Here is a 22,713-nt window from a genome sequence, read left to right on the forward strand (position 1 = left end):
GGATGCGATACAAAAGCTTGGAAGATAAAGGACGCCTCGGTGAAGGATTCTTGTTGATGCTAAGATATATGTTTCAGCAATAAAAGACTTAGGGGAACTGCGATGGAGCAAGACCATTTGGAGCGGCATAGTGGATTTCGCTCATGCGTGGGTTTTTATATGTATTTACTTTGTTTTTAGCCCCTGCGTGGGCCTGCCTTTATTGCACTTTCAAATGGCTCTGCGTGGGTTTGTATTTAATATTTTACCCTTTATTTGCCCTTTGTGAACATTGTTATTCATTTGTGAAATTTATTTTTGGGGGAATTGTTTATTTTGTTCAAATCCACGTATACATCATTCAAATGCTCTAGGCCTACCCTTGGCACAAAAGGGTCCCTCTGTATGTGTTAGGATGCGATATATGTGCTATTAATTGCTTATGTGTTATGTTGCTATGAATGAGGATATCAGAAATCCACTCCATTCTAGAAAATTCCAAAATATACAAACAAGTCACTATTACAAAATGTCCGACCAAAATTTCCAAGTCTTAAGTTTCTTAGTCAAAAGACCACCTCCTATACCACAAATCCTAAAACATTACTCTACCGTTTCAGGAAAGGCAAAAAATCACGGCTATAGACAAGGGTAAAAACATCCAGATGGAACTAACTGGAGAAGAACTACAAAGAAAGATCGAACAGATCACTCGGGAAATTCAAGAGGCCACTTCAATCTACAAAGTTGCAACCTTGACGCTGGATGAGGATCTGGAATCACATATGAAGGGAAAGAAAAATGTTGAGATGGAGACAGAGGACTTGCGAGAGAAGTTGGACATGTTTTTGTTGAAAGTGCAAGAAAGAGAAGCGAGGATAGAATCGGAACCACCGCTCTGTTAGCTAAAAACATGTCACTTGATGAAGAGGTGACAGTGGAAATGAAAGAATTAACCTCCATGACAGAAAGGATGGCCACACTGAGGATGAAGAACAAAGCCTTCCATAGCACCATGATTGACAAGCTTCAGAAAATGCGCAGAAAATGCCCCGTCTACGAGCAAGGAGATAATAGTGGTCCCGATAACGCTCACCTTGGAGCGACTGGGGAAGACGACGACGAGGAAATCGTCTACAAACCTCCATTCCTAGGCCGTCTGAAAGGAGGAGACTAATGCTGCAACAAGAAGGAAAATGACTAACATGTCGTCATCATTTTATCTTTTAAAAGCACTATGGTTGCCTTTCAATTTCCTTGTAATAGTAATAAACGAATGAATGAAAATGTTTTATATTGTACTCGAACTACGTTGCGCCTAAATTCTCCTTGTGAGATACGTAGGAAGCCTTCCCAGGCCCGGACCCTATCTTTAAAAATTTTCATTCTCCCCCTTCATGTTACGAGGAGACACGAAGGCCAGATCAACGGACGTCAAAGAGAAGTGGCAAGAAGACCTTAGCTCAACGTGATTTAGCCCTTTTAAGACAGTGTCAACACTAAAACAAGCAAACTCCTGCTTGTTAAAAAAATATGTTTCCGCCCTTATTCGTGAGTTGAAGATATATTCAAACAAAGCAACTTGTGTGTTTATCTGATCTTTGTGTGATATTATGCATTTTGTATTCTGAAGCTGCACTGACAAATTTGCCTTTGAGTTGTTTTTCTTTCTCAGGTACTTTGAAACTGATCTGTGTCGATTGAAAGCTGGCAGATCCCAATTTCACCAGATCAAAAGGTCCCACAGATTTCGTCCCTAGACAAAGCTCAAACAAATGAAAGACATTTATAGGGGATAATAATGAAGAAGTAAGTCTTACTGATGTTGTGGTGGCTCAACCCATCATAGCGGACCAGAATGAGTTGATTCTGCAGCTGATGCAACAGATTGCAGAAATGAGAGTTGAAATGCAAAGGAGATAGGATCTGCCTCCACCAAGATTTGCTTCCAACGTTGCTGATGGGAGACCTCCAATCTACTTCCCTTCTTCAAATATGGATCCAGCTCAGAACCCACAATCTACACCTACTCAGAATCATCGGTTAAAGATCTAACTAACCAAAATCAAAAATATGCTTCCGCATCCTACTAAACTCCACCTCCTCCTCAAAAAAACCACCCCTAAATGCAATCCCATCCTCAAAATACCCACCATCAAACCGCTCCACCACCGCAAAATCAGAACCAAAATCAAAATCAAAATACTTTTAATCCCCAAACACCCCACCACCACTTAAATTAGAAAACCAATCCGCATCCCACCCACAAAATTATCAAATCGCTCAAAATGCCCAGAGTCCCTCTGTAGTTCCACCCTTACCCAAAAGGGCCACTTTCTAAATTCACGTCCCTTGGAGCACGGTGTGCACGGTTCTAAGCTAGATCATTATGAGGAATAGGAAAAGGAGTGGAGGGAAAATAAAGAGGCAAAGGTGGACATAAAAGAAGAAATCAAGAAGTCTACGAAAGAGCTTCTATACGTCCCTGATACCGCAGGACTTAACTATGAAGATTTAAGCATTCATTCGAGTCTGGACCTTCTAGAAGGGTTCAAGACTCTAAAATTTTATACTTTCGGAGGAGTGGGCAACCTTATGGCTCATTTGAGAGCCTAGTGTGACTAGCTCGTGGGAGTTGGAAGGGATGAAGCTTTATTGATGAGACTCTTCAGCTGAAGTTTGAGAGGGAAGGCTCTGGAATGGTTCTCCTCCCATGAAAATCGACAATGGCCCAGCTGGAATGCTCTAGCGAAGGAATTTATTGATCGGTTTGCATATAAAGTCAAAATCGTTCCTGATCGATATTCTTTGGAGAAGATGAAGCCGAAATCTACTGAGAGATACAAAGAATTTGCCTATAGGTGGAGAAAAGAAGCAGCAAGGGTGAGGCCGCCTATGTCAGAAGAGGAAATAGTAGAAGTGTTCGTGCGGGTGCAGGAGCCCGAGTATTATGATCGAATCCTCTTGCTCATAGGAGCAAAATTTGTCGAGATAGTCAAAGTTGGTGAGACTATCGAAGATGGGTTGAAAATGGGAAAGATAGCCCGTGTTACTGCATCACCCAAATCATCAGGAACGTTGAAGAAGAAAAGAGAAGAAATCGCTGCTGTTTCATATGGGGGAAAGAAAACCCCAAGAAGCTCGTCATATTCCCAAGGTCGTTCTCGGCCTTCTCAAAATTCCTACCAAGTTTGCTACACGAAAGCTAGTAATCCCAATAATCCTCCAATTTATAAGAATGCTACCGCCACTGATCCAAACGTCCAAGCTCCACTATACCAAAGTCCATACCCCAATTATCAAAATCCATCTCCTATTTACCCAAATCATCCTCCACCCTACCAAATTCCATCTCCTTACCACGGTGTTGCTCTCAACTGTGCTAACGTGCAGTCAAGCTACCGAGCACCTCCTTCTGCAGATCAAGTCCAAGATCCACCATATCAAAATCCCCACCAGAACTACCAAGCTTCAATGCCAAACTACCAGACGAACTCATACCCCGGAAATCAAGCTCCCTGTCTGAACAATCAAGGTAATCAACAGATGACTCCCCCACAAAGAAGTTATGATCCCATTCAACCTCAATTTGAGAAGAAACCTTCAAGGAATTTCACCGCGCTCGTGGAAAGCTGAACAAAGTTGTACGAACGACTGGTTGCGGTCTGATATATCCACCCAATGGGGCCCGAACCCATGGATATCTATTCGAAATTCTATAGGCCAGATTAGAGATGTGCTTATAATTCAAACAGTGTTGGGCATGATACCGAGGATCGTATCAACCTCAAGCACAAGATTCAGGATTTAATCGACCAAGAGGTGGTTTCTGTCCAACTAACTGGACCTAATGTCCATACCAATCCGTTGCCCAATCATGGAGGCGGCAACATCAATATGATAGAAACAGACGATAATTGGTGTGGGATAAAACTGATAACTCCAATCGTTCATGATGAGTTGGAAAAGGCTATAGCTGCTTTGATCATAAAAGTGAACAAAGAGTTTGTTATCTTGACACCGGCAAAGGTTGTTGCCTTGGTTCCATCAAAAACTCTTATCAAGCCAAAATTTGTGATTGAGACTGCTGCTGCACAAGGTAAGACCCGATCCGGAAGATTTTATACTCTTGAGGATCTTGCTCTCGAAGGTCAAAAAAAGGATAAACCTAAAAGGCCAATAAGCGAGGGTGAGACAGAGGAATTCTGGAGAAGAATTCAGCTAAAAGATTATTCTATTGTCAAGCATTTGGAGAAGACTCTAGGCCAGATTTCTGTATGGCCTTGCTGATGAGTTCTCAATCGCACAGGAAGGATTTGATGAAGGCTCTTGATTATATGTAGGTACCCGCGGGCACAAGAAGCGATGACGTGGCCGTATGATCCACAAGCTATTCGAGGGTATCGAATCAACTTTTGTGACGATAAACTGCCTTTTGAAGGAAAGTCCCACAACAAGGCACTGCATATCACTGTCGTTTATCGCGAAAAGGTCATAAATCGTGTCCTGGTGGACGATGGATCTGAACATTTTCCCGTTGTCAACATTAAGGCAGTTAAGGTTTGACTTGGGAAAGCTGGAACAAAACCAATTCAATGTAAGAGCCTTCGATGGAGTATAGAGAGATACGTTAGGGAAGGTGAATATGATCATCCAAAGGGTCCAGAAGAATTCAGTGCACAAATTCAAGTGTTGGACATCGATACCAGCTATAACCTTATTTTTGGGAGGACTATTATTCACATGGCTGGAGCAGTGTCTTCTACCATGCATTAGCTGATGAAACTCGTTTAGATGAACGAAGAGCTAGTCATTCATGGCGAAGGTATTCATTCTGGCAGACAGACACCGATTATCGATGAAGTGTCTCGAGGTATTAATTTCTACATGGTGGAGTTGGTAAATGCCATCGGTGAAGACTTGTCCCCACAACTTCTCATGCCTTCTGTGTATAAGATAATTGCTACTGTGATGTTGCAAAGTAGATTTGAACCAGGTTTTGGATTGGGAAGGAATTCCCAAGGAATTTTTGAGCCCATTCAAGTTCTTGTCAAAGGGGCAAGGTATGGATTGGGGTACGTCCCCACAGATGATGATGAGAAGACAAAGATAAAGAAGGATCAAGCCAATCCCTCATCTATATCAATCCTTTCCAGTCTGTGAGTATGACGAGCGGGAGGACCTTGGGGAAGGAATTTGTGGCCTTTTTGAAGAAATCGATGCTATCGATGAAGAAGAGGTCGAGCTGACATGATTCCGTGATGCTAAGCCAGGAGAGATGCTGCAGAACTGGACCTCCACGCCCATCCTAATTCCCCGAACTCCTTGGTAGAAGGGCATCATTTTATGCATATTTAGATCGGTGGTAGTCAGGAAGAGGCCCGAGACCAACAATTTTGCATTTTTCTTAATTGTTTGAATTTTTGAATTTCCATCGTGATGTTCAAAGAAGGCAACATGGCCCTATCCCATGGCCAAAGTTTGCATTGTTTTCCAATTTGAATGAAAGACTTTTATTTTTTAAATTTATTTATTTACTCATTTGTTATACTTTAATTTTCTTTGTTTGTTTATTGTTTCAGTAATGTAAGGTTTAAACCTGCCAATGTCATGTCATGTGACAAGCTGAATGAACAAATTGAGGCAGGTGATGACGAGGTTGATGGTTACGAAGAAGAAAGTGAGGAACCATAGTATGTCGCCAAAGAATTTCGGCAATTTGAAAACCAACATAAGCTGAATCTAGAGGAAACGGAAACGGTTAATCGGGGAGACCCAGAGTGCTTTAAGGAGGTTAAGATCAGCATTCACTTAAGTGAAACTCAAAGAAAAGGCCTAATTCATTTACTCACCGAGTACATTCATGTGTTTGTCTGGGAAGTTAGCGACATGCTAGGGCTGAGTACCGGTGTGGTATCTCACAAGTTGTTGATCAATCCGGGGTTCAGTCCAGTGAAACACAAGGCTCAGAAGTTCAATCCCGAGTTGAGTCTAAAGATTAAATAATAGATCACCAAGCAGATCAATTCTAGATTGGTGGAAGTAACTTAATACCTGACCTGGTTGGCCAATGTTGTTCCGGTAGCCAAAAAAGACGGAAGATCAGAATTTGTGTCGACTACAGATATCTCAACAAACCAGCCTAAGGATAATTTTCCATTGCCTAACATTCACATTCTAATCGATAATTGTGCTAAACATGAAATGCATTCATTTGTGGATTGTTATGCAGGTTATCATCAGATTCTGATAGATGAATAAGACGCAGAAAAAATAGCTTTTATTACACCTTGGGGTGTATATCATTACAGAGTGATGCCATTTGGCCTCAAGAATGCTGGCGCTACCTATATGAGGGCTATGACGACCATATTTCATGACATGATTCATAAGGAGATTGAGGTGTATGTGGATGACATCATAATTATGTCCCGCGAGAGTTAGGATCACTTGAAACATTTGAAGAAGTTTTTTGATCGTCTGCGTCTGTATAACTTGAAGTTGACCCACGCCAAATGGCTTTTGGAGTACCAGCTGGCAAGTTGTTGGGATGCATAGTCAGCAGAAGAGGTATCGAGCTCGACCCTTCCAAGATTAAAGCAATTCAAGAGTTACCTCCGCTGAAGATGAGAAAAGAGGTGATGAGTTTCTAAGGAAGGTTAAACTACATCAGTCGATTCATAGCTCAATCAACCGTGGTGTACGAGCCTATCTTCAAGCTGTTGAAGAAAGACACTCCAACAAAGTTGACTGAAGAGTGTCAGATTGCTTTCGACCCTATCAAGACCTATTTGTCAAATCCACCAGTATTGGTTACTCCGCGAGAAGGGAGTCCTTTGTTGCTGTATTTATCCATCTCAGATAGTGCATTCGAATGCGTACTCGGTCAACACGAAGAGATAGGAAATAAGGAAAAATCTATCTATTACATAAGTAAAAAGCTTACTCCATACGAGTCTCGGTACACTCTATTGAAACATTATTTGTCTTCGTATTCTACATATCTCATTTCTAGAATGGATCCATTGAAGTATATTTTCCAGAAAACGATGCCGACCGGAAAGTTAGCTAAATGGAAAATGTTGTTGAGTGAGTTTGATATCGTGTATGTGACTCAGAAGGCAATAAAGGAACAGGATTTGGCTGATCATCTTGCAGAAAATCTCGTTGATGGAGTGTATGAACAACTTAAGACTTATTTTCACGATGAAGAAGTGTCATTTGTGGGTGAAGATATTTCTGAAGCATATCCAGGTTGGAGAATATTCTTTGATGGAGTGGCAAATCATCACGGGAAAGGTATTGGGGCGGTCCTAGTGTTGAAATCTGGTTAGCACTACCCCATGGCGGCTAAGCTCCGATTCAATTGCACAAACAACATGGCCGAATATGCAGCTTGTATCCTCAGTTTTAAAATAGCCATTGACATGAATGTCCATAAGCTGTTGATTATTGGAGACTCATATTTATTGATTCATCAGGTTCAGGGAGAATGGGCCGTGAAGAACCCGAAGATTATACCTTACGTATGTACAGAAGTTGTGGGAAAGATTTAGCAAGATCGAGTTCAGACATACTCCTAGAATACAGAATGAATTGGATGATGCCCTTGCAACCATCGCTTCTATTATCAAACATCCAGATACTGATTACATTGATCCTCTGGACATAGAGATGAAAGAACATCCGATCCATTGTCCACATGTTGAGGCGGAACCATACGGTTTACCATGGTATTTCAATATACAGAAGTATTTGGAATCGGGAATTTATCTAGAAGATGCTACGTCCAATCAGAAGAAGTCGATACGCCATATGACTCTCAATTTCTTTCTAAGTGGAGAAATCCTGTATAGGAGGACTCCAGACTTAGGTCTTTTTAGATGTGTTGATGTTGTTGAAGCTGCGAAACTTATTGAACAGATACATGCTGGAGTTTGTGGTACGTAGAAACCTCTTCGTCTCATTCTCATGCTCTCCTCGGTGTTTCCGTTATTTATATCGAAACAATGTCCTTTGTCATTGTTTTGTCTTAGCTTTTAAGTTGATAAGATTTGATGCGGTTTAGTATGGAACTAACATTGTGTGTTATGCCAGTATCTTGTATTTCTGTTTTCTCCGTTGAGACACGCCTATTTATATATACAATTAATTTAAAAGCTTTGGGTTTGTGCTTTTTCCCCCATCGTGATACTGCATAGCATTTCTCATTTAGTCAAAATAGCATCAGAGTGTAGAGGCTACTGGACATATATTTTGTCATTTATCTCATTAGTATGGAAGCTTGTTTTATTTTGTCATGTTCTCTTATGATGTACCTTGTTTCTCCCTTTATCATTTGCCTTTTTTTAAGTTGTCAGTGTGTCATACTTGTTGAAATATGCCTGTATTCGTTTATTTTTTGGTTTCGGTCATTGCTTGAGTCCTATTGGTAAGCATGTCATTTGAAGTCTATATCTGCATTCCCCGCATCTGTCGGTATTAATTTTCCTGCTACCTATCGTTCGATTTTCTTAACATGCTATAAATCTGCGTTAGAACTTTTTCCCCTTTATGTGAGCTGTGCGCAATCTGGAATACAAGCAAGTGGCTTTTCTGGTTCAAACACCTGCTCATTTAGAATCATATGCTTTTTTAAAAATGATAAATTTGATAAGTTGAGTGTGAAACGTTTGCCTTGGCAGGGTGTGACTTTTTCTTATCTTCATTATTCAGCAGTTTTGGAATATATTAGTGGTTCCCCTTGTTAGTTGTGATTTTTAGATTTGGCCATACCAATTTTTTTGTTGTCTCTTTTAATTTTAGCCTATTCGCCTCATCTTTTCTTATAAAATCTGTCCTGTTAAGGCTTTGTTTATTAATATTAATATAAAATCCGAGTCTTTCATTAAAACAAGTACATTGGCCGGTGCCACTTTGTCACATGAATTTGGCCTATATTATTTTAGCATTCTTAAGAATGGGTGGGTTATGCGCTTACATTGTTTTTGTATTGATAAAAAATAATTCCGATTAGTTAAATCACTGTGTAGCCTTGCCATTAGCTTTCATTGATGAAGTCTTGTTCTTTATAATTAATGTTTTCTGTGATCTATTCCCGTTTTGGATTTTTATTTAAAAATATGTTTCATTTTGTTTTCTCATTTCTTATGAACTTTCACGGGCGCTACTTATGTTCTTTTCTCTGTTTTGCATGTAAAATTTGCATCGAGTTCGCCATTGAACTCCCCACTTTCCCTCTTCCGCATTTCGGAATGAGCCGCCAAGGCTCAAATTCCTTCATCGACTCTCCCAACCTTAAAGTTGACGTACAGGTCTCGTGTTGGAAGGATTCGAAAATCAAGAAGTCGAAGATTTGAAGAAGTTATGCCAATGGAGGCCCACTTTATCTTCTTTCATATTTGTATTTTGTTATTTTGGGCCTAATCCCTTGTCATTTTTTTTCTTGTATTACTTATTTATTATTATTATATGTTTAGTCTAGGACATGTACGAAAGAAAATGGGTCGAAAACCCAAAAGTCAAATGGGTCAAAACCCAAAGACAGGTGGGTCCAAATACTGGTCAAGGCGAACAGAAAACCCAGATTTGGACCCAAATGTCTCTCCCTCGCTCTCTCTTTACTTGCTTATTTATGCTTATATGATTTTGCTTGTCGTTAGTTTTAAAGGTTAGGAAAATCCGATTTCCCGAAAAATGTCACTTTGGTTTTAACGACTCGTTCAAATCAAGTAAACGGCTTAAAAAAATTTACAAATTAAAACCCACTTAGGTGAATAATTTTCACTTTCAAAAAGCAATCTTAAATGATTTTTGCTTTAATTTTCAAATAACTCTATAAAATCTTTTATGTTAAGGCAAATTAAGTTAGTTGTCGGAGAACCGCATTTAGCGGACGTCTTAGGTGATTTTAAATCTTCCTAAGACGTTAATAGGAATCCCCGAATCCCTTTAAAATTATTTTCAATTAATTCTTCTGTTAAGTCTTTTGAGAACCAAGTTTTCTTGATTTTTCTCAAAAATTAAGTGGCGACTCTAAAAAAGGTCGAAAACTTTATAAAAAATATAATTTTCCTTTTCCATATAAAACCACTATGAACCATTGCATACATATTTTCCCGATGAAGAGATTAACTCAATTCAAGAAGTAGGATGAAATATTTATTTAGGCCTGACATTTGTACGTTGATAGAGCAATCAACGCAAAAAGTACAAGGCTAGGGGTGATTCTCATATCGCCCAAAGGGGAACATTACCCTGCAATATCTTCACTTTGTTTTTTATGTGAAAATAACACAACAGAGTATGAAGCTTGCATCATGGTCCTAAATATGGCAATAGACTTAGGCGTGCAAGAATTGACTGTGTTGAGAGATTCTGATTCACTTATTAGGCAAGCTCAAGGCTAATGGAAAACTCTAGACCTCAAACTTCTTCCATAAGGACAATGTCTGAAATATCTTAGCAAAAGGCCCAGGTACATCGAGTATAGATACATCCCAAGGTTTCATAATAAATTGACAGATGTCGTTGCTACTTTGGCCTGAATGTTTCCATATCATCGAAATACTTATATCACTCCATTGGAGATTCATTTTTGGTACCGGCATACCTATTGCATTACATTGGAAGCAGAACCAGATGGTCAGTCATGGTACCTACACATCAAGAAATTTCTAAAGAAAGGAAGATGCCTCGACCATGACAATGGAAGACAAAACAGAACTATTAAATGTCTTGCTAACGAACCCCGGATCTGAACTTGTTGAGATGTATGGACGCTGAAGAAGTCGAGAAGATTGCCTTACAATGATTTTAAAAATATTTCTAATTTTGTAAAACAATTGTTAAAACGTTGTTTAAAATTTAAGAAACTTAAAAATTAATTAGAATGTGAAGGGTGAAAATAGGGTGTAAACAAGCCTCCGTTGTTTTCCTTTTTAAAACTTACATTTAAAGTTGTGAAATTTTTGAAGCATCATGTCATAGACTTAGACTTCAACTAACGCTTCGTGCCGCACTTGAATACTTACTCATGACTCTTCCATGATCTTTAAGTTCAAGTTAACCTTTTCAAACTTATATCGCTAAGATAATGAAGAAACATAAAAGCCTTTTTGGATTTCTTAGAGAATGCTTTACACTTTCTTGCTTCAGTTTCAAATGAGAGACCTTCTATTTATACTAATCTCCTAGGTGATAAATAAAAGCCTTTTTGGATTTCTTAGAGAATTCTTCTTGTGTATTTGTCCACAAACCTCTCTAAGACTCTAGATCCTGTCCAATTAGGCTAGCTCACTTATACTTTAATTTTATACCTAACTGGGATGAAAAAGTGGTGGTCCATAACACTCTCTCCACTTCATGCTGCTATGACTACGGAGCATTGATGCTACATGGAAAACCGAGTCTTGTCTTCACCAGCAACTCCCCACACGAGAGTTGGTGGTGCATTGAATAATTTGAGGTGGGTGTTACATGGAATTTAACTGAATCCTAACTTTGTTTCTGTGTTCTTGGTCATGAGATAGCCTCTGTACCCGTGTCAATGATAGAGTGAGTGGGTAGTCCATTGATTGTAATGTCTACATATTGTGCATCGTATTCATTCGGCCTCTTTCATTACTTTGCTATAGCTAGCTCTACATTGTCCAATCAAGTCCAACTGCTTCAGATCTAAACCTTGCCCTGACACTTGTCTATCTTTCGCCTTCCTTTCCATAATATGGTACCAAGGTTCTTCAACTCATGAAATCTTTTAAAGACATGCGACCCACTGCATATGTAGTAATTGTTTCTCTTTATATCCTTTGTCTTCCTATCTGTATCCCTATGACGTCCAGGCTTCTTGGCATCAGACATATAAGTTTCATGATTTCCTTGATTTTTTTCCACGATCTCTCCACCCTTGTTCATGCATACCTCTCATATCCTCTCTTCTTGCTTAGTCAGGGTTTTTCATGCCTAAAGTCTTTCAAATCTTTGTCTTGCGTGATACCTTCATCAATAGTCCTGACCTATCACCATTCTAGATCCTTCATGGCCCATGATTCAGCTCATCCATGAAGTGGAAGAACATTTTCATCTATAAGGGTTGGAATCTCGAGAATGAGGGTCCTGAATTTCTTCATGGATTATGTGTGCTACCTATCTGCTTCAGCTCCCTAAACTTGTTCTTCGCCTCATAAATGATGTTGTTCAGAAAGAAAGCCTTCTTGAACTCCACTCGGAATTTCTCCCATGTGTTTATAGTGCAAATCCCCTTCTATATTTTTGACTCATTTAACCTCTACCATAACATGACCATCTCTGACAGGTACAACAGTGCAATGTAGATCTTTTTCTTATCAATCTTCACCTTGTTGCACTTAAATTAACTCTCCAATTACCACAAGATATTTTCTACCTCATATGCGTAACAAACTCCTTAGAGCATTGTTTGTTTGGGAGCTTAAATATTGTCCTCCCTATCTCCATTGGGTATTGAAGATCCTCAAGCTTTCATTCTTCCATTGAGAGATACCATATCAGCCTTCGTTGTTTCAATTGTTCTTAATTCCTTCTTGAGTCAACACTTCAATGAAGTGATGTTTCCTTCATCTCACACTCTACATGTTTACGTGAATTTAACTCTTTGTGGATGTTTTCATTCTCTTCGAGGGTAAAGTCATTGAGAGTCTTAAACTTGTCGTCGGCCTTGTTCAAGTGCTTGCCTAAGATCTACATAACATGCCTCACTGTGTCAATCCTCTTGATCCTCTCTACTCCAGGCGTGACGTTAATGGACTCCTCACCGCGTTCCTTATTACTAGCTTTAGTGATTGAGGGTCGAGCAATAATTCCTAGTTACTATTAAGGTTCTTTCTTTAATTTCAGTGCTTCCTTCCATAATCCAACCTGATGTTGGTGGTGCTAGTAGTGTTGATGTTTCCCTAGTTATCCATTCCCTTAGAAACAATAAGGCTATGATACCACTTTTTCACGAACTCGGACTTTGACTAACTTTTCGTCTGACAGATGACAACTTAGTGAAGGATACAATCTTATAAGCTCAAGTACATCTTTCCAAACATAAATCAGTAAGATAATGAAGAAAGAAATAAGAGAATTTGTAATAAGGATTTTTTTATTGATTGGAGAATTTTTTGCACTTGTTTGGTTGAGTTCCAAATGAGATCCCTTCTATTTATATTACTCTTCTAAGGGCTAAAGTATAAACAAAAAGTTACTAGACAAGTCCCTATATATTTACAATCTAGTCGCTCTAGAATTCTCTACAAGTCTAGAGAATTGTAGAACCTTCCAAGAATTCTGCTTGAGTATTCTACGGTCTTCCAAAAGTCTCTCCAAGAATACATATCATTTTCCCTTAATAATATATCACTTATGCTTTTAATTTTATTCCTATGTGGGATGACAAAGTGACATTATGACAATTAGCTAATATTTCGTTAAAGTTTGTGACAACTTCCTATGTGATATGGTCATGTGACAAGTTTTTTTTATTTTATTGAAATACCCATTGAGTCAAAATTTGATTATAAAAAAAAACTATACAAAGGATCGGCCCAAAAGCCAAAGCCAAACAAAAATGTTAAAAAATAAAAAGGTAAGAAAATCAAACAGAGAAACAAACCAACAAAAAACACACACCTAAAATTGAAATTAGAGAGGCACTAGATGCTTCTAGTGTTGGAGATATTAGAGAGTTTAAAGCTTCCACGTTGAAGCGATGCGACCAAACCAATTAAGCTTATCCTCTACACTTGTTGAAAAGAAATCGATGCTTGTTCACCATGTCAAATTAACTCCCCCAGGTAATTTTATCATCTATACCTAGTTTTCCTATCTTAGATGTATTCTTTAATGGGTTTTGTCTCACAAGATTGATTAATTCCACCATCTATGTTTAAATCCTTTAAAGTCTAATTCATCAATTTTTACAGGAGGTGATTTCAGAAAATCTAGATCTACACCCATGAAGATCCTAAAAACTCATTTTTTGTTTTATCTGGTAAGTATAACTCCAGTATCTCTATTGTTATATCATATCAACTTACTTGAAGTGTTGTCGATGGAAAATTAATGAGATTTTATGAAACCTAAGTAAAATTATAGATTTGTACTTCTATCTAGACATCACACATTCTCGATTTCAGCAAACACTAAAAACCTTTGTCTTTTCTATAGCTTACCCTTGACAAATAAAAGGTTCAAAAAGATTATTTTAATGATCCGTCTTATCTTTATGAGTAAAGAATAAAAAAATAATTGATTTGGGCCGCTATAGCGGGATTAGGGGTCCGATTGGATCGCTATAGCGCCATAAGACATTGTAAATGTAGAGAAACCCCTAAAATCACCCATCATCACACAAGAAAGTTTTTCTAGAAGAAAAGAGTGACCGAGGGAAAATTTCAATAGGTTTTCATGAGGAATGTTCGTAAAGGTGTGCAATATGATTCTTTATTTTTGTAGTTCTCTTATTGGGCCTTATAAAAACATATGTGGTTCATGGAATGGTTTGAATTCATTAGAAGGTGAATAAAATCTAGGTTTATGAGGATTATAAGGTGTGAGACCTTCAGTTGTTCATAAAAGATGCAATTCGTGATTTTATTTATCATAATGCGTTAGAGTAATCACAAGATTGATAATCCTTGATAAATTAATAGTGGGGAAATAATGAGGTTAGCCTAGTGTTTTGGATTATAATATAATTTTGAATATTTAGGCCATTTGTGATTGATTTGGTATTATATTATTATTTTAGATCAAGAACAAGATAAAAACCTCACAAATGGAGTCAAAGTTTGCAATGAGACTTCAAGAGTTGCTCGGTGATCAGGTAGGCTCGATTTTCTTAATTGATTAGTTAGACTTGTATTCTATTTCATAATATTCTTGTATATAGACAATATGTTTCATAAATAGAGCTTTGTGCATGCTAGAAGGCTAAAGGTTATTGTCATTACTGTCCATGTGGGAAGATAATGAATGAGGGTTAGGTTTTATAGTTCTGGAATGTTAACCTTGAATTTTCTTTTGGTGGTTTGGTGGTGATTTTAAGGTTTAGTATTATGAAATTGTAGAGTAATAAACATTTGTGGGACTTGTGATAATACAGAGGAACTGAATGAATGGGAAGAGTATTTATTAATGGACTAGGGAGATATTTGTTGTTAATGTATGTGTAGTAATAATAGGGTCCAATATTGGGCTAGTGATATATAGTGTATATATGTATATATGTGTTAATACTGATTGTTCCATGTTAAATGTTTGTGTAATGCATGTTCAGGAAATAAAGGGTTAATGTGAAATGACTTCATGTTTATAATCTCATGCAATGAACCTGTTTAATTTACACATGGCTTCAAGTGTGGCTGTTCATCGTAATTTTGATTGTGCATGTTGTTTGTGATTAGTGTTTTGCTTGCATACCACACTAGTAAATAGTACTAATGGTTGACTCGAGTACCACACTAATAAAAAACACTAAAGGTTAGATCAGATACCACGCCTGGTATGTACTAATAATGGTTGATTTAGATACACCCCAATATAGTACCAATTTGTGTATGGGTCTCCTGAGAAAACTAGGTTTGATTACTGTGTTATATTTGTAACATGTTGGTCCATAAATGGTTGCGCTTGTGTTTGATTCTGGGATGGTTCTTATATAGATCATATTTCATGTCCAAAACTGCAAATAATGTCTTATGAACTCTTGAGTGGTCCAGGTTACTTTAAAGGTGAGTTGGACTCATATATTGATTTATATGTGATCACGTTTGACACATTAGGTTTGGGGTTAATGGTTATCCTATCTATGTGTTAGTATAGGTGAATGTATGACAAGAGGGTTTGTATGACAAGTGGGTTGGATCGTGACAATTTAGTATTAGATTCCACAAGTGTGATCATGTGGGATGTTAAGTGTGGGGTTAAGAGATCATGACAATTTTGTATTAGAGTCCATATTGGATCATCATGATATAAAACATTGTAAAAAGTTGTCACTGGTTCACTCCTTTTGTGTGGCGTGTCTGTTTTCATATGAGGTAAGTCCAATTGTATCTCGGGATTCCTACTGGTTTCTCTGCGAGGTAAACTAGATTCCAGTTTTTCAGCTGAAGCGACTTAAGCAAGGAAAGATTAGAATCGCGAAGGTTCCAATTGGTATATGGCATTAAGAGTCATGTGAATGATTGGATGATCAGTTTGTTGTCATTAATTATATGAATAAGGGGTAATGAACCTGACTTTCAATAAAATTATAACATAATGATTGTTACTTTTTCCATTGTATTTCCTGAATTTTTGCATGCACGGGAAGTCTAATTACTTGTATTTGTATGATCTTATGGACAAGAAAATAACTTAACTTGATTATGCATGATGAATTAATGATAAATTTGTATATGATTTACTAAACATGTTTTGGTATAGTCCTGTCCTATAATTTAATGGTTCTGTTATTGATTGGAAGTATCGTGTTAGGCTGACAGAACCTTACCATTAGTACAGATGGTAAGTGAAAAGGATAAATTGTCACCGTGGGGTAACTCTGATTTTGGAACATTTGGTATTGTTTGAGAACCATATGGAAGAGACTTTTCTGGTGTGACAGTTATAATATGATATCATGCACTACTTTCTAGTGTTATTCATAATTAATTTTATTAGAAGGCGGTGTTAGGTGCCTAATTATATGTTGCTGGATATGATCTTGGGGTTTTTGTTGAATCTATGATGAAAATATCTAGGATACTTATGTCTCAGATTGATCATGGGATTATATTATTAATAGTTATGTGTTTCAAGAGTTAGTAGGGAGAAGGAAATGAAAAACAATTCTTAGTTTTGAAAATTTATGGGCTGAACTCGTCAAGGCTGCAAAGCGCTACTGGGCCACTATAGTGGGAGTTTTTCTGTTATTAAAGTATCCGTGATAGTGGTGTTTCAATCTATATATTGGAAAATGTGAGGTAGAATCTGAATTTTCCCCCTTATTTGCATTAAATTTCCAAACAATTAAAATCTCCAATTTGAGTTCATATCAGTGTGAAATAACATAAACGCATCCGACACAATGTGGTGTTTTGTTGGGTTTGCGTTCTTCAGGTTGATCATTAAATTCAAAACGTGTTGGTAGAATCTCATGATTCATAGATTTCTCATTGGGTTGTTTGAAGCATGTGAGGTGAAGCCTCTATGCATTGACTTTGTAATGGAAGATTAGAACAAAGTGAGGGGTATTTAAACTAAGTTGTTGGCAACTCAAAGTAGAAACAAGGAATATGCAGATTGCAATATATGGGATATGGCATTTCAGGTTGGTGAACATGTTTTATTGAATGTGCCACCAATGAATGGTGTGATGAGCATCTGTAAGAAAGGTAAGCACAGCCCTAGACATATTGGGTTATTTTAGATTCTTGACAATGTGGGGACAGTAGTGTCATAGATTAATATTCCATTCAGTGTTCCATGTATTCGTGCTGGTACCACGGGATGGGGATTACATTATCAAGTGAGACTTAATAGTACTATACAAGAATCTACTATATGAAGACGAGTCAGTTGCTATGCTTTATTATGATGTCCAAAAGTTGAGAATAAAGGAAATTAGATTGGTAAAGGTTCGACAGAAGCATCATATAGTTGAGTAAGCTACTTTAGAAATCAAGGAGGACCTACATGACAAGCATTCTCATTGGTTTGAGGAGTCGGGCACTACTTTCTTCTTGACTTAGCCCAGTTGTTTCTTGTGTGATCGCTCTGGAATGAGCAATAAGTAAATTACTATCTATTATAACAATCCGTCATATAATTACGAGTAAGAAAAATAGTAAGTACAAGCTTCTACAGTGGGGTATGTTGTTGTAAATGTAGGAAAAACCCTAAAATTGGCCATATTCATCCAAGAACATTCTGGATAAGAAAAAATGGGTGATCTAATGTGAATTTAACAATTTTTATGAGGTATTTTCGTAAAGGCAAGTAATTTGATCCCCTACTTTTGTAGTTCAAGTTTTAGGCATTAGAGAAGATATTTGTGACCGGGGGTGGGGGTGGGTGGTGGTGGTGGTTGAATTCATCCTAAGGTAGGAAAAATGTGACTTTTTTTTTTTTAAAGATTTTAGGGTGTAACACCCATAGTTCTTATAAAACACAACTCTTGATTTTATTCAGCATAAGGCATTAGTGTAACCATGATGTTGGTAATCCTATGTGAATCAATAGAGGGAAAGATCTAGATTAGGTGGAAAATCATGAGGTTGGCCTAGAATCTAGAATTATAATATAATTTGAAAATATTTAGGCCATTTGTGATTGATTTTATAATGTTTTATTATTTTACACCAAAAATAAGCTAAAAACTTCACAAAAGGAGAAAAATTTCGCGACCAAATTTCTGAAACATTTGCTTCGCCCTAAGTAGGCTTGGTTTTATTAACTAAATATATAGAACTATATTCTATTTCATAATATTCTTGTAGATGGATGGGAGATTTCGTGCATAGTCTTTCAGGCACGTACTCTGAATGGCTAAAGCTTGTAATTATTGCTACTAAGGAGAGGAAAGATAATGACTAAGGGTTAGGTTTTCTAGCTCTTGATTGTTAACCTTGACTTTTCTTGTTGGTGTGGTTTGGTGGTGATCGTAGGTTAATTGTTATGAAATTTCTAGTTATATCCATTTCTAAGACTTATGGTATTTAAGGGAACTGAATAAATGAGAAGAGTATTAATTCATGAGACTGTAGAGTTAATTTTCCATGGAAAGAATTTGTACTCATATGGGTCTAGTATTGGGCTATTGAAATATAAGTGTATTTAAGTATTTGTTTGTTCATATTGACTAATCCATGTGAAATGCGCGTGTAATAGATGTTTAGTGAATAAATGTTGAATGTGAATTGACTTCATGTTGATAATCTCATAGAATAAACCTCTTTAATTTACTTGTGGATTCAAGTGTGGTTGTTCACGTACTTTGACTTAGATTGTGCATATTATTTCTGATTGTTGGTTAACTAGGGTACCACGCCGCTATGAAATTATCACGATCCAAACTATACCATAGACATTACATGGCATATATGACCCGAGAGGCCCTACACAAGCCACTTGACACACATCTAATACAATAGAATATTCAATAAGAGAGCGTATATAGGACGTATCATATCATGAAAGACAATTTTAACAAAAATGTGGAATCATAACTATGATTTGACAAAATATTCTAAGGAACATAAGAGTGGTTGGGTTGTAACCCATACATAACGTACAAAGTCTGAAAACTAAATACATAAAAATGTAGCATAGGTAACATAACCATCAAAATATGAGGACTCAATAATCTTTACAGAATGAAAACTACTAGCCACATGTGAGAAGAGAAAGAGCGTCAAGCCCTACATTATGAGACAATGTAGGCACAAGTATGCATTGTTAGACAAAATGTACTACGTATACAAAAAAATATGCATAAACGTAGATATGATATCATAATAGGCTTAAAACATGCAATGCATAACCAATTAGATTATTTAAAACCTTAGGAAAAGCATAATCTAAGGAAAACATGAAACAAGGCTGATGCATTAGTACAAGGACATAACATAAATCTTTAAGGAAAATGTCACACCCCGAGCTTACACCATAGACATGGCTAACACTCGAGAATCATTGCTGGTCCCAAGAGAACCCTTGACTTGACTTACTTTCTCAGGAAAGACTTAAACATAAAAAAATGTAGCTCATGAAATAACTTAAGAAATAATAACATAGCCAAATGGAAACTCGAGTCTTACACATATCCAACTGAAATAAATAAGACTAAAGACTATAACTATGTGTATATGAAGCCTCTAAAACAAAGAGGGGTGTCGGGACAAGACCCCAAATCATCCTAACAATGAAATACTGAAAGCAAATGATAAAAAGATTTATTCAAAATTAAAGGAGGTTCAACAACTGACTTTGAGTGATCAATTGGATCAACGAGGTGTTGTGTGTTGCTACTAGTTGCCTGCGTCTGCATCATAAGACGATGTAGACTAACTGGCATCAATACATTGAATGTACGAGTATGTGAGTTGGAATGCTAAACACAACTTAAGCTTGAAAAGGATATGAAAGGAACATTGACCTTGGATTTACTCAACTAATGAATAACTCAACTCAAAATGCAGTATAAAACAAAAATAACAGTGGAATTTATACAAAGAATTTAGAACAGTAAGTAACAACTCAATTTATTAAAGATATGCAATAGCAAACTCAATTTTACTCAAATCTCAAAGTAATATAGTTTCTCTTGGAGTTTCTCTAACCGAAAATCATCATTATAAGCCTAAGTGGTGATAGAACATCTTGCCCACACTATCAGAACTGTCCAATACTTTGTCGTCATATAGAGTGCCTTAACTAAGTGGATCCACTAATCTATGTTAAAAATCAATTAAGGAGTCATCTAAATATTAAGATCCTTTACTACCTATGATATCTACATGGTTTATGGAGACATGAGTTAATATGAACTTGCATCCCCATATCAGTCCTCTATACTATTCCCAAAATATACTTATCTCATATGTTTTTAAAACAAACTTCTTTCTTTGGCTTGAGATAATTACTCAAAACTTAGCTTGAAAGCTCTCTTAGAAATTGGTGTTTCCCTTTGTTGTTCAAACGTGAAAACATTTTATGTTTTTAAAATCTTGGGAATACATAGTCCCCATATAATTTTGAAGAAATGAACTTCAATATTTACTCTTTGCTCTTTACTCTTTACTCAACTTGCACTTCAAGTCCTAAAACAAAGTTAAAACATTTGCAAAAGACTTCTTGAAAAGACTCTTAAAACATCCTAGACGTGGCTCTTAACTTTCCTTGATTTTGAATTTATAAATTCAAGGTTATGAGTCATGTTTCTGGATTATTTCTTAATGCTTAGAAGTCCTTTAAAGTAGTTAGAATCAATGGAAAGTGTTAGAACACTTTAAAAGGACTTAAACAGGCTAAACAACGAAAAACTAATGAAAAACGACGATTCAGGCGCGTACCTGGCATGCCGCGCCAGCCCCAACTTTCTAAAGCTCATTTCAGGTGAACTGGTAGCACGTCGTGCCAGCCCCTCAGAGTCTACAGGGGTGTGTTTCACCAGCCTCCCTTCAGGCAAAATTCTAACAAACTTTTGATCTTGTTTTCTGATCCTAATTTATTTTTATCCATTTCTTTTTTCTCAAATTCAGTTTAGATTCATGCACCCAAATCATATACACAAAATCTAACCAAAACCACTCAAGGAAAGAACACTTTAAAATTAAGAAACTCCTTAATCCGAACACATATTCAAGAACGAAATCAATTCTAGAAAAACTATCAAGGACATCAAATTCTCAATCTTTTTAGGACAAACACGTTGAATTAAACATTCTTAGCACATGGGTGAACTAACCCAACGCTATGCGATGTCACATAGCTCGTAAGGATTGCCCCTAGATGAAATCTACGATCTAAGCTTCAAGAACTTGACAATTTCCTTGCTTGTCGTTCTCTTTTCTCCTATTTTTTTCTGTTCTCTAAAACCCTAACTTTTTTCCAAAAGCGAAGATCAGTTTAGACCCCAATTAATTACCCAAAAACGAAATAAAATAACTAGGTAAGGAAAATACAAGGCTAACCTTCTAAAATTTGGATTGGAAATTTCATTATTTGAACAACCCAAGTTCGAATGGGCATATCTCACTCATAAAAACTCAAAATCGCGCATACTTGGCAGCATTGGAAAGATTATTCCATGGTATTTCTTATGATATCTTGAACCACACCTAAATCATCCTGATCTAGGAGTTATGTTCATTTGAAGTTGAGAAAAGTCAACTTAACAAATTTAACGTGGTTTTTAGATTTTTATATTCTTTCAGAAAATGGTTGTTTACAATTCTTTAATTTCTTCCTAGTTATTTCGATTTGCGAGATGTTACAGCAAAGCATAGTTATTTTGTGGGATATTAGATTTAACCGACAATAGACCATGTGAGACATAATATAGAATTTGATGAAACTCCCACACTGAAAAGGGGATGTCATTACCAAGGTAGAACGATGTATCATATTGTCAAGGTTGTATGGATCTATTAGAGCTAGGTTATTTAAGACAGTCTTACTGGGAGATGTAGTTTGGGACTAGAGAGTATTGCTAGAGACTACCCTATTTTAGCCTCCACCTTAAAGTCCTCTTTCTGCTAGGTTAAATCCCAATGGAATTAGATAAAGTCAGTTATCAAAGTATAAGATTAGGAAAGAATGATCGCAATACCAATAAAAATAATAAAGTCGTATAAGAGTATCTTCTTTCAGAACCATGATTTAATAATTTTATTCATATAAAGAATTACCTTCTTAAGAATCAAAAATCACTATTTCCTTTTGAAATTGTGAGAAAAACCTTTGCAATACATAGATTCTTAACATAAAGTCATCCTTAAATCATAAATTCATCCTTTCATAAAATATGCACAAAAATATTTTATCAATTAATGATCATTGTCCATTGTTCATAGGTAAAATTCAAAGCATAAAACATGGGTCAATAGAAAATCAATTATAAATAATGTAATTAGATTAAATAATGCAAAATAAGATAGAACAAAATCAATTGAATCATAGTAAAAAGGATCCATGAAGATTACATAAAACCCCAATTGAATTGGA

This window comes from Solanum pennellii, chromosome 8 (assembly GCF_001406875.1).
Source record: "Solanum pennellii chromosome 8, SPENNV200".
Taxonomy (NCBI): domain Eukaryota; kingdom Viridiplantae; phylum Streptophyta; class Magnoliopsida; order Solanales; family Solanaceae; genus Solanum; species Solanum pennellii.